The sequence below is a fragment of the Zonotrichia albicollis genome, chromosome 24 (genome assembly GCF_047830755.1).
Source record: "Zonotrichia albicollis isolate bZonAlb1 chromosome 24, bZonAlb1.hap1, whole genome shotgun sequence".
In the NCBI taxonomy this organism is placed as follows: Eukaryota; Metazoa; Chordata; class Aves; order Passeriformes; family Passerellidae; genus Zonotrichia; species Zonotrichia albicollis.
In genome coordinates, this window is record NC_133842.1 from 9,426,537 (window position 1) to 9,439,731 (window position 13,195).

A 13,195-nucleotide genomic window follows, 5' to 3' on the forward strand; every position below is an offset into this window, starting at 1 on the left:
CAGGGGCTGGGCCGGGGCTGGCAGGGCTGGCGTGGCCCCAGGCAAGCGCAGGGCAGGCCGGGGCTGATGCTTGTGGCAGCACAATCCAGGCCCCCTGCGGGCACCGTGTCCCTGAGCGGGGCCATCCAGCCCAGTCCCAGCCTGGCGTCAGGGGACCCAGTGTGTGTGTGGGCAGGGTGTGGGAAGCAGCTGCCTGTCTGACCTGTGGGGCTCCATCTTCATCCAAGGACCATGGGCTCCTCCTCATGCTCCTTGTCAACGTCCATGTCCTCGATGTTGTCCTCCGCATCCACTTCCATCTCGTCAATGGTGTCCTCCTCCTCTACTTCCATGTCCTCAACAGGGCAGGACATGAAAGTAGAGGAGGAGTCCACCTCCATCATTTCATCCTCATCCAACCCCTGGTCCACTTCCATGTCCTCCACAGTGTCTCTGTCAGTCTGCAACAGGCAACACAGTCTCCCAGTGAGCTTCCTGTCCCCCACCATCCATTCCCACATGGCTGCAGCCTGCCCAAGCCGGGTGCCCCCTGCCTGTCATGGCACTGTACCTCCATGGGCACAGCAGAGCACATCCTGCTGGGATTGGCGCTCCAGAGCAGGCAGCAGGAAAAGCCCAGGCAGCAGCAGCAGCAGCTCAGCGCTGAGGGTCAGAGCGCAGAGTGAGCGGCAACTGACCCTTGGCATCCAGTGAAGTGTCTGCTGTGCTCGTTTCCAGGTCCTGGACATTCCACCTGGAACCCTCTGGGAGCTGTGATGTCTCTGAAGTTTCAGGGTCCCTGCGCAGTGGGAGATGGGGATGGAAGAATGATCAAATCCTTGAATGGTTTAGCTTGGAAGGGACCCTAAAGCTCATCTGGTTCCAAGCTCGGCAACCTCCCAGCACACCAGGTTGCTGTGGCCCCTGTCCAACCTGGCCTTGGATGTTCCTGGGGATGGGGCAGACACAGCCTCTCTGCACTGGTCCCTGCGTCAGGGACAAGAACCCTGGGAGTAAAGAACTTCTTTCCATCATCAAATCTCTTCCACCTCGTGCAGTTTGATCCCATTCCCCCTTGTCCTGTCGCTACACTTCCTGACAAAGAGTCCTGTCCCACATTCCTGTGTGTCACGCTGTTCCTGCAGGGTCACATGTGTGGTTGAACCTGCAGACAGGAGAGAGAGAAGCCAAGTTCCCACACAGAAAAAATGGGGAAAGTGGCATGAGAGGTGAGATAAGAAGGAAAAAGTAGAGACATGCAAGGCATTGGTTTGGGTGGGCTGTGGGATTCATGTCTTGTATTAGAGGCCAGGTTCCCTGGTGCACTCAGTTCCTGTGTTGCAGCCTCCCTACAGCCAGCGTCTGTGAGCAAACGGCACACCCAGAGTTGGGAGCACACTTGCTTAAACTACTGTTGAACGAGGCTATAGAGGGATCTTTGTGTGGAACTCCAAACCCTGTGGATTGTGCTGAAGAGAGTCCAGGGAGGGAGACAAAATGGGGATGGGGACACAGGGTTTTATATGGGGTGGGAAAGCAGCAGAGCATTGCAGTAAGCCATGACCAATAGGGGACTAGAGAGGGGAGAACATTCTAGAAGGAGTATATATAAGGAAAAAACAGCAGTTGAACTGGGTGATGCCAACAAAAACTGCTGCATCACCATGAGCCTGCAAATGCCCATAGGTGACACCATTGCATTCAGAGGGATGTCTGTCTTTTACCTTGGTGACTTTGCCCTGAGGTATTACAGTTCCAGTGGTAGGCTTCTGGGCCCTCACAACTCCACCCTTTTTGTTTTCTATAAAGAAGGCTCCTGCCATAGAGGTTTGCAGGAATTTAGCAAAAAAAGGATACAATAACCAACACAATGAATACAATAAACAAAGCCCACAAAACAGTCTTAACTAGAGATGCAAGCCAGCCTTTCATCCCCCGTGTTTGAAAAGTCCACTGAACCAGTCGATGTTGCCTTCTGTCTGGATCTTGTTTCCTTGATCCTTTAGCAGCTGGGTGCTCTGGTATACTGACTCCCTATGTGACAGCAGGTTGAAAAAACACATGCCTTCAAATGCCTGATAGCCATGGCCATGGACAAGAACTTGTGGCTTGTCTGTGGAAGCACCCAGCTGAAGGCATGCAGCTCAGTGAGGAGCATCCAGATTCCTGCTGCAGCGACAACAAACGGCAGCATCCTCTGACTTGAGCTAATTTAGTATCTGGAGGCTTGGGTGGCCTAAAAGTAAACAGATAAAGAGAGTAGAAGGTGAAACGTAAGTTCTGGTCCCACTACCCTTTCTCTTCTGTAAGCCAGGGGTGTGAACAAAGCTTATTAGAAGGATCATATATCAATGCTAAAATATAGCTTTTACAAATTTTAAGTGAAATATTGTTGTGGTTTGAGAGGAAGTGAGGTTTTTGGGATGGTGTGGTCACACCAATGGGTGTTCAGATTTGAATATTGGCACCTGGTGTGGCCACTGGGGACATGGATACGCCTCTGAGAACACAGGAGTTAAAACCAGAGAACTCCCAGGGGAAGCTCTCTTGGGTTCTGGCAGGGATAAAAGGTCAGACCTCCCCTGCCATCTGGGCGGGGGAGGGGAAGCCATGCGGCCGGGTGAGGAAGGTCTGGCCCCGAGGATGGAAGGGTGGAAGAGCGGAAGAGCACCGAGAGGCATCGGGCGGCCCCCCACCCCCAGGAGAGACAGAGAGAGAGAGAGAGAGAGGAAGAAAGCCTCTGTCTGTGACTGTGCTACCTTGCAACTTGATAACATGGGCCCGCAGCACGGATGAGAAGGAGAAGGGAGAGAAGGGAGGGGGGGGATGCAGCAAGAAGGTGTCCGGCCACTGTGGGAGTTCTAGGCGGGCTGAGCCCGAGATTTTAACCCTTATTTTGGACAATGAAAACTTTGCAGAACAATAACCTTCCTAGAAGAGAGAGAGAGATGAAACAGAGGAAGAAATGGGCAAGTGTGATGAAATTTCCTGCAAGTGAAAGATGTCAGAAGAGTGGGGAAGAATCTTAGGTGAGAAGAGATGATGGAGTGGCCTTAGCTGGACTTTTCTCGTATAGCCCTGGACAGAACCATGTTTCCTGTGACACAGAGACTGCATCCAGGGGGAGGCAATGGCTCAAAGCCAAGAGGGTTAAGTTTTGAGACACCTCGGCCCCAGGAGGTGAAATTTGGGGGGGACAGGTGTCCCGAAAGTGAGAGATTGTGCTCTTTTTGGAACGGGACAAAGCATCCTTAAAAGGAAAACCCTAGAAGCAGCTCTGGTCTATGTACAGTGGTGAGAGCACTGGACATGGAAGGAAGAGGTCACGATGGCAGATGTTCTCCAGGCGGTGCCACGAGTGACATGGAAACACATGTGTGGGAATCCATAAAAATCAGAGAGTTTTAGGAAGGTTGTAAAAAGGACAGGCCGCAGAAACAGCAAGAATTGGGAAGTGCTAAAGCAGCAGAAAAAGATATATAAGCTGTAGTGAAGACAATAGGGCTGTGTAATGGGCCTTCTAAGTTGCAACAAGTTTATTTAGTATATATCTAGAAGGTTATGCTGATGAATATAGCTTTATTCGTTGTCTCTTATAAATGAGCCATTGTGTTGGAGAATCGGCCACTATTGTTTTAACCAAAGCTACATGTGTTTAAGATGATTGGATAGAACTACTGTCGGTATGCTTTTGCTCTATGTAATTGGCTTAGATGCACTTATGTTATGTGGAAACATTAAGTTTCTTTGGCCTGCTGCGTGGTCAGCGAGCTGTACGCATCTTTCCATTGTCATAACCATGTAATGAGACTGATGCTGAAAACATAAAAAGCTCTAGATGCTGATCAAAGCAGCCCCATCCTGTTTGCGTCTGTATATAAACTGCCAGCGTACCAAACACGAGGTTTTGACGGTGTTTCCTGGGGAAACCTATGGCACAAGAAGGACTCCTCTCCTCTTGATGAACAGAGAATTGATTGTCTAAAGGGTCGTGATGGACCGAGAGTTGGTGATCTGAGGGATGGATGTATTGGAAATTGGGTGGGGGCAGGAGGAAATGTTTTTGGAAGGTTTTCATTTTCCCTGTGTATTTCTTTTTACTTGTAGTGTCATTAATAAAGTTTTCTTTATTTCTAAGTGGGGGCCTGCTTTGCTTATTCCTGGTCACATGTCACAGCAGAAACCAGGGAGAGTTTATTTTCATGGGGGCACTGGCTTTGTGCCAATGTCAAACCATGACATATATATATAATAAAATAATAAATCAAGCCTTCTGAAATATGGAGTCAAATCCTCGTCCCTTCCCGCATGCAAAGACCCCTTTGACCACCGTCACATGTGCCCTGGCTGGCTGCAGGCTGGGCACACATCCTGCCCTCCTGCTCTGTGCCAAAGGCAGCAGGGATGGGCAGCTCTGGGCACTGCTCTGAGCACAGCCTGGGCACCGCGGGCAGCTGGGACAAGGGCACAGGAACCCTCAGCTCACGGGCGGTTTCTGCTTTCTTTCCTTGCAGCCGGGCTCTGCGGGTGCTGAGGCTGCTCTGGGCTCTGCCAGGGCTCTGCTGGAGCTCAGCACCCGGCCAGAATCAGCCAAAGAAGAAATGGTGTGACCTGCAGCACTTGCTTGAGCATTTTAGCAGCACATCTCAAGTTTGCAGAGTGTACACCTCCATGGGAAAACATGACACCCCCCCCCAAAAAAAATTGTTCAATAACTTCTGAAATGAAATCAATCTGGCATGACCCCAAATGACATTTCTCAGTTTGCTCAAGCTGTAGCTCAGCCCTTCTCCGAACAGTTCTCTCTCCCACCCTCCTTTTACTTCCCAACTGCTCCCTCTTTTCCCCCAGTGAGTTCCCAGCCCATCGCAGTCTCCATCACACTGTTGCCTTCCTTGGTGCCCCTCACCACAAGGAAGGCTGAGCCCCAGACTTAGGGACTCATCCTGTCACTGGCTGAGGAGCAGCAATGTCTCAGAGGTCCAGTGGGATTTTAGTGTCATTCAGAGCCACTCTCCAGCCCTCAGCTCTCCTCGCTGCTGCGCTCCCACTCCCTTTTCCTCATCCCTGCAGCAGGATGAGCTCTGTGAATCCCCTTGAGCCTCCCCACTCTTCCCAGCCCACGAACCCCCCTCAGTTAGGCTGAAGCTGAAGCTTCTCTGTCTCCTGTGGCACACCAGTTCAGTTCCCTGTGCAGGGAGACCCAGCCCCAGAGCACAGCACACAACAGTGCAGTCCGGGCTGGAGCAGCTGCCCTGCAGCCCTGGCTTGGCTGTTTGTGGCAAGGCAATGCTCCTGGCTCCCAGCTGTCCCTGCAGGATGGCCCCAGGGCAGAGCCCAGCCGGGCTCCCACTGCAGCCCCTGGAGCTTGGGGCAGACAGTGCTGCCAGAGCTGAGGTTCCTGGGGAGCACCTGGAGCTGTGCCTTGCACTCTGTGGCCATGTGTCACAGTGCAGGCTGGCTTGGGCTGTGTGAATGTACCAGCCCTGGTACATCTGACAAGGCATGGATATCAGAGCAATGAAATTATCTAGCCTGGGTTTTTCAAAGGCCCTTAAGCAGGAAGGGCTTGAGAATGAACACTGTTTGCAACATGAACATAGGGGTGAGTACTCTCTCTGTCTCCAACCCACTACCCCCAGCCAACGTTACAGCCACCCACTCCCTCACACATCCCCCTCGTGCCTTCCCACTGCTGTGTCCTGTCAGGGTTTCCCAGCCCCTCCTCCCTTCATGGCCCCAGCCCCTCAGGCTCTGCCCCAGCCCGGCCAAGCTGCCTGCCAGCAGCGCCACAGCCCCACAGCAGCTCCAGAGCAGCCCCATCCAGGGGCACCTGGGAGCCCTCAGCAAGGCAGCCAGCAGCACACGGGCAGGAGGACACGGATGGCGCTTCCTGCCTGGCACAGGGCTTGTGGCCATCTCCGGGCACCGCCCTCCTAGGGCTCCCCACAGCCCCGGCCCCTGCCCAGCCGCTCTGTCACCAGCACAAAGGCTTCTGCAGAACCACCACAGGCCAAGGGACTTGTGGCCATTTCCCCTGCAACACTGCACACCTGGGCAGGTTGCTGAGCTAGGGTACCCTTTTCCCCCTCTTCCCCTATGCCCTGCAGACCCCACGCAGCAAAAGAAAGCTCCTGGGAGTCTGTGTATTATAACACACTCTATATTCATATACTAATGAAAACACAAAAAAAAGAAAAGAACAATCTGAAAGAAATGGAAAATTCCCGCTGGTGGCCTCAGCAGAGACATCAGCTCTCTGCAGAGCCCCAGCAGCGCAGCCAGCCGAGCCGCAACAGAGGAGGCTGTGTCCTCCATGCCCAGCGGAGATGTTCTTGCACCCTCTGGAAGACGGAATATCGCTCCCTCTGCAGGGCCTGGAGGACATACAATGTTTTACGTGCCAGGTCGGACACGGCACTGCTGATGTCCTCTGTCAGGTGTTCAAGGGCTGAAAGAGAAAGGAACAGAGCCATGGTGAGATACTGGATCTGCGGGGAGCCGAGGAGATCTCCCGGCCAGGGCCATCCCAGCCAGCTCTAGCCATGGCCAGGAGGGAGCAGGGACCAACGGAAGCAGCCCGAAGCTGCTGGCCACGAATCGCCCAGGTGGCCCTGAAATCTCTGTGTGCTCTGCCCACGCTGCCCCCGGTCCGCACAGGGAGCAAAGGCCTCCGCAGCCGGGGCAAGGCTTGCAGCTGCCTCGGCAGCCCCCGCTGCCAGCCCGCTGCTGCCTCACTCACCGTTGCAAATGAGCCGGAGGTCTTCCTTCTTCCCCCTCAGGTGCTGCGCGGCCATGCCTGTGAACACAGAGCCTGTCACGGCGCCAGCGGCACAGCTCCCTGCCAGCGGCGCTGCCGGCGCTGTGGCCACACGGGCTGCTGGCCCGGCAGGGCTCAGCCCGGCCCTTGCCGCACGCTGCCGCTCCAGGGCACGGCTGCCAGAGGGCGGCGGCAGCAATGCCCGGGCCAGGCGGGGCTCCACGGCGCCGAGCCCGGCTGGCGCTGCCGGGCCAGCAGGCCGGGCTGGGGCCGAGCTGCGGCGGGCCGGGGAGGGAGCGCGGGCTCGTGGCTCACCCATGAACCTGATGGCCGCCGCTCGCAGGGGCTCCTGTGGGCTCTGCACGTAGGGCAGGGCCCGGCGCAGGTGCTCGGCCGCTCGGCTCCTGTCCTCTGCCAGCTGGAGAGAGCGGCAGGAGGGAAGGGTTGGCGCGGGCTCAGCCCCGGCCTCCCCTGCCCGCACAGCCCTAAGGCGCGGCCAGCAGCCGCCGGCGCCGGGCTCCCGAGGGGAGGGGCAGAGGGCCGGCTGCTGCCCGGGGAGCCGCCGTGCCGCCCCGCCCCGCAGCCCCGCCGGGCCGGGGCTCCCCCGGCAGCCTGGAGCAGAGCCCGCGCGGCCTCTGGGTGCAGCAGCGGGCAGGGCCACAGCTGCCCGCCCCGCACACTGAGCGCCGCGCTCAGCGAGCTTCTCCGGGCTGAGGCTGGGGCTTGCAGGCTGTCCTTACCAGGCACTTGCTGAACTTCCACAGATTCTGGTTCTTCACCAGTCTTTCAAGATCTGGCCTCTTCAGGAACTCAGCCACACAAAGCAGAGTTTCCTGAGAAGCCTGGAGAGCAGCAGACACAGAGATGGCCCCACAGCCCAGGGCACAGCACCCGCGTCCCTGTGCCAAGGCCTGGAGGAGGCTGCAGCCCAGCAGGTGCCAGGGCAGGAGGCAGCCGAGCCCCCTGCCAGGGGGACAGCAGCAGCCCACGAGTCCTCACCTGTGCCACAAGCCGCTTCTCATCATGGCAGTGGAGGACGAGGGGCAGCAGGCTCTGGCGCAGGGGTGTCTTCAGGGCCTTGTTTTCCTTTTCCTGTGGAAGAGTCACCAATGTTCGGAAGAGCAGTATGGAGATGAGCTGAACCTGCCAATTGTTCTGTATGGAAGGAAGAAAAAAAAGACCTCAGCATCAGCTGCACGGGGCTCAGCCTGGCACAGGCCTGCAAATTCACAGGGCACAAAGTGTCCGGACAGCACCCAGTGGCCGTGGTTGGGAGCAGTGAGCCTTACGTGGTCAAAGAGTGGCAGGAGCGCCTCAAGCAGCTGCAGTGTGATAGGGCCGGGCATCAGCATGTCATTGTCCAGGATGATAAAGCTGAGTAGCATGACTGTCATGAAAACTATCTCTCCATCTGCATCCCACAGGAAGTCCTCAAGACTTTCTGTCAGGCTCCTCATTTTTTTGGTCTGTGCAGAACACAAGTTTGTGAAACGCCGTCCTGCTGCCGCAGGGCCCAGAGGCCAAAGGCCTGTCCCAAAGCACTCGGGCAGCTGAAGTGGGAGGCAGGAGAGCTGGGAGCAGCTGCCCCAGCACTCAAAGCCCTGCCAAGCGCAAGCGACCGCATTGCCCAGCTCAGCCTCAGCCGCTGCCCCCTTCTCACCATTGAGGGCTCCTCAGTGAGCTCAAGAAGGGCCTTGAGCGCCAGGCGACGCCCCTCCCTGCACTCGCTCTGCAGCTGCCTTGACAAAATTTGCAGGACTCTGTTAGCACCACGTTCACTCAAGTGCAGGCACTCGAGGACCTGAAAGGCACAGGGCAGTGACAGGGACCCGGCTGGCAGGAGCCCAGAGCCGCACGGGGCCGGGCCCAGGCAGCAGCACAGGGCGCGGGTACCGTGCCAGGCAGGTGCGGCGACGAGAGAGCAGAGAGCTGGAAGGCAGCTCAGCCAGGCAGCGCTGGCCATCAGGCTCACCTCCACAAGGAACGCCAGGGCGGGCAGCTCCCAGCGTGGCTCCTGTGTGCTGAGCAGCCAGAGCAGGTAGCGAGCGATCCGGGAACACAAGGGCATGGAGACACAGCACATCTCCCTGGCAGGAGAAAAAGGAAGCAAGATTGTGGGCCAGCGGGACAAACCTCTGCCAGGACTGACACACAGAGGTCTGGTCTTTCCCCAGCATCCTGCAAGCGGCCCTGGGCTATTTGGGAGGCAGCTCCTGGTGGGCACCCTCCTCTCCCAGCCTTTTCCAGTCTGCTTGGCCATCCCTGGGTGACAAGGCCTTCTGGGCCACGACCTCGGGGACTGTGTGGAGCTCCCTAGGCACAGAGCACAACTGTCAGAGGTAGTGGGGAGAAGGGGGTCTCACCTGGCCAGCAGACCCATGGCACAGTGGTGGGTGTCAGCACACAGCAGCGTGTCCCAGCCACACCTGCGTTCCATTGCCACCACCATATCCTCGTGCTGCATTCGGCAGAGCAGGGACGTCAGGGTCTGCACTGCAAACCTGCGTGCACAGCAAAGCCCAGGTCACGCTGTGAACACTGGCTCCTGCCCGGGGACGTAGCAGGGAAAGGAGGAGTGGGATGGAACACCTGTTGGGGCTGGTGGCAAGGCCGTATTCCTCCTGCCATCCCTTCCAGAATGCATTGACCTCCTCTGGCGTATCCAGAGTGCTGAAGAGCACTTGGGAGAGCAGATGCAGAAAGAGGCGGGGCAAATACACCGTCACCATATGTGGGAGGCAGGGCATCTGGAGGATCTTTCAGATCACCACAGTTGCCTGCAAAGGACAAAGCCCCCCGAGACAGGGCTCAGTGCCGAGGTGTCCGTGTGGCAGGGCCCAAGCAGGGGAGGGAGAGGCTCAGAGAGACGCAGGGGGAGCACGGGGCCTGGTGGGGCTGAAGCTGCCCCTGGGCCGGGTTTCAGCCCAGTGCCTGAGGCAGGGAGATGCAGTGGGGGAAGGAGGATGGAGAGCTGCTGGAGAGGCAGCCTTGGGGACAGCAAAGGCCAGTTACAGAAACTCACAGCCAGGACAAAGACACCCGTTTTGTCCCTATCCGAGGTGCACATGCTTAGCTCTGGCCAGCTCCTCAGCACATCCAGGAGTATCAGCAGCGCTGGCTCTGCAGTCCTGGGCGAGCACATGATGCTCTTCCACATGGTCAAAGCAGCTCTGTCAGGTTAGAGCTCTGTCTCAGGAGGGTCTCAGACACAGCACCGTGGCCTGGGCAGCAGTGGGGACCTGAGCTGGCTGCCAGCCCTGCCTGTGCCCATTGCCACTCGCCAGCAGCACACAGGCAGCCCAGGTCACTGGGGACAGGCCCCTGAGGGGCAGCGAGGGAGCACCGCAGCAGGCTCGGGGGCTGATGTGCCAGGGCTGGCCAAGGGAGCAGCCAGAGGGCCCTGGAACTCTCTGTTGGTCACACACCTGGGCCAGGCTGTACAGGCTGATGGGCTGGCGAGCCCTGAGCCCTCTGGGCAGGTGGGGCCCATACCTGTCACAGGACAGGGCCAAACGCAGGAGCGTCATGACTACGTCAGCGGGCTGTGCTTCGCTGAGATCCAGCAGGGTCCTGTTCAGCCTGTGCTCAGCAAACTGATTGGCCAGGAGCCACTGGTGGATGTACCTGACCAGGGCAGGAACCTGGAGAAGGCACGGGGAGACTTGGAAAGCTGCCGGAGGGAGGAATGTCCCCAGCTTCCCCACAGAAGTGCTTTCCTTCCCACCACACTGCCATGGCCTCAAAGAGTTACAGTGACCAGCAGGCGTGGCTTGGGAGACCAAGCAATTCCTGGGAGGATCAAAGCCTGGCCACAGGCTGCTTACTTGCTTAGGATTGAAAAGCCCTCCTCTACGAGCATATCCAGCAGGGCAGCACTGGTCTTGGTTTTGAAGATGTGCGAATATGCTCTGAGCCCAGTGCCCATGGTGCTGGTCTCTTCCGCCCGAATTTTCTTGATGAATTTGCAAACCAGCTGTAGGAGAAGGGCAGGAAGCCAGGGATGTTGCAGGGAATGCTCCAAGCGCGGTGCCAGCAGGCCCAACCCAGGTGGGGATGGCTGCAGGTACCTGGGCTGTGCTGCGGAAGAGGCCACGGGCGGGGTCCTGCTCCTGCGTGCGCTGCAGGGCTGCACCTGGCAAAGAGCGAGCGCAGCCAGAGCTGAGGGGCTGCGGGAGAGGCCGGAGAACACAGCCCAGCCCTGCGCTGCCCAGGCAGGGACAGCCCCGCGATGGCCCAGGGGATGGAGCACGGTCCCTGTGGGGTGTCTGCCTGGCCCCTCTTCCGTCCTGTCCCTGGGAATGGGATGGGATTGGGTGGGATGGGATAAAATGGGATAGGATGGGATGGAATGGCGCCAAGTTGGCTGTGGGCACCGGCCCTGTGGCCCAGCTCTGCCACTCACCCTCCTGCGGCAGCTCAAACGGCACCACCGCTTTGGTTTCATGTGCTGGGGCAGCTCCAGGGCCTTCTTCCTCCTCTTTCCCCCAGGCCACCTTGGGCGCTTTCAGGGGTCTCTGCTCCATGACAATGACTGGATTTGTGAGGACACCTGCAGAGGGGAAGCCTTGCAAGGCCACAGGTCACCAAGTCGTGTGGTCTGGCCTCGAGCTCAGCTGCAGGAAGAACGCCTTGGAAAGGCTCCGGGTCAGAGAGGAACGAGTGCGCTGTGCGGGGGCTCCTCACGGCACCGCTCTGTCCCGTTGTGCCCCGTTGTGCGTTCCCAGCAGCCGGGCAAGCTTCTATTTCCCACGTGTCGCAAAGGGCCCTTGGTCACCAGGTTCCGTTCCATGGCACAGAGACCCTGCTGCAGCGTGCCACCCAGGGCCCTTGCACACACTGCCTTCTGCCCTGGGACTGCCCCCAGCCCAGCCAAAGTGGCCCAGCTTGGAAGGAATGCCTGGCCCCAGGTGTCTAAGGCAGCCCGACAGGATCTTTAGGAAGGGCTCAGAGCATCAGCAAATGCTGCCCGGCTCTGCGGGCTCAGTCCTATCCCCATATCTTTCCCTGAGAGCATTTGAATTTCTAAATGAGAAGCATTTGAAGGGAGGGGATTTACATTTTCCATTTCAGAGCAGCCTTCTGCCTTCATTAGCAGACACGTCTCTCTTCAAACCAAGACAATTGTTTTTCATCTTGCAGATGTGCAGTTGCTGGGGAGCCCCGCTTTACACCAAGGACCTGGAGAACCATTCCCAGCAATTGGGAAAATCCTAGGTGGTCCATCCACCCACAGATGAGGTCTCCAAACGTGCCCCGAAATTGGGTCCAGCTCTTAGAGGCCTAAAAGAGCAAGTCCAAGGGACTTGATGATATTTTTAGCCCAGAAAGCCCTGCAGCTGATGGCACACTTCACAAGCAGCAGGGGACACAGCCAGGCCAAAGCCCAGACCTCTGCTGGGAGCCTTTCCCCTCAAATACCCTTCAAACAAACCTCCATGCAAGTCACTTGGGAAAGTTTCTTCAAATGATACATTTCTGGCATATGACTACACAGGCTTATGTGAAAGATTCTAAAGCAGCTGCTGTGGAGTCAAAGAGCCAGCACTAAGAGTCCTTGTCATCTCTTGGTAGCTAAATCCCACTTTGGGGGATTTGAGGGAGTTTGGAATGAGCTAGAGAGCAGACCTCCGAGTTTTTTAGATGATGCCATTGCTTTTTCTTCTCTTCTACATAGACAGGAAGGGTGAGTTTGGCTCACATCTGGACTGCATGGCTCATGAGGCCCGCAAGACTTGTAGTTACAAGAGCTTTGAAGGATTTCTTGGCCAAGAAGACACTGCCAACAAGAATGAAATAAACAGGGCCAGGAGACTTTTTCTCCTTTTTAATGCCTTTATTAAAAGTGACCAGCTCAGGATTGGGCGGCTCGGCAGGGCTGCAGTCCCTGTGGCGTCTCCCAGGGAGACTCAGAGGAGGAGGATATGTGCAGCTCCGTCCACTAGGGGCAGAGCCGGGGGATCCAGTCCTCGTGGGAGTCTTTAGGGCGTGTTGTCCCCGTCAGATGTTGCTTTGTCAGTGCAGTCCCCCTCAGTCTTGGCGCTGGGGATGACTCCCATGGTCAGGGCCAGAGGGACTCCGCATCTCTGCAGGCTCAGCACTTGGCTCCTCATGTCCAGACATCACTTTAGTCTCTCAATTCTTATTTGGTTTGTTGTTTTTGGGGTTTTCTCATTGCATTTCGAGTCATGGTCCCACAAAGCATTCTGGACTTTGGAGTCACTTTGCATAACCCCCCCCACCCTCTCAGGTGTCTTCCCTATGTTGGAAGAGCGCACAGCCTCTGGGAAGGGCCATCCATCCCACCCAGCCAGGCCTTTTACTAATACAAAAGAGGAGATAAGCTCTAACAACCCGTGATTACCATGACAAAACACTAAGAACTTTGGCAGAGACATAGACCTGGCTGCATCCCTGTAACTCTTTTTCACAAAAAAATATTAACTGAATTTTTGTTCA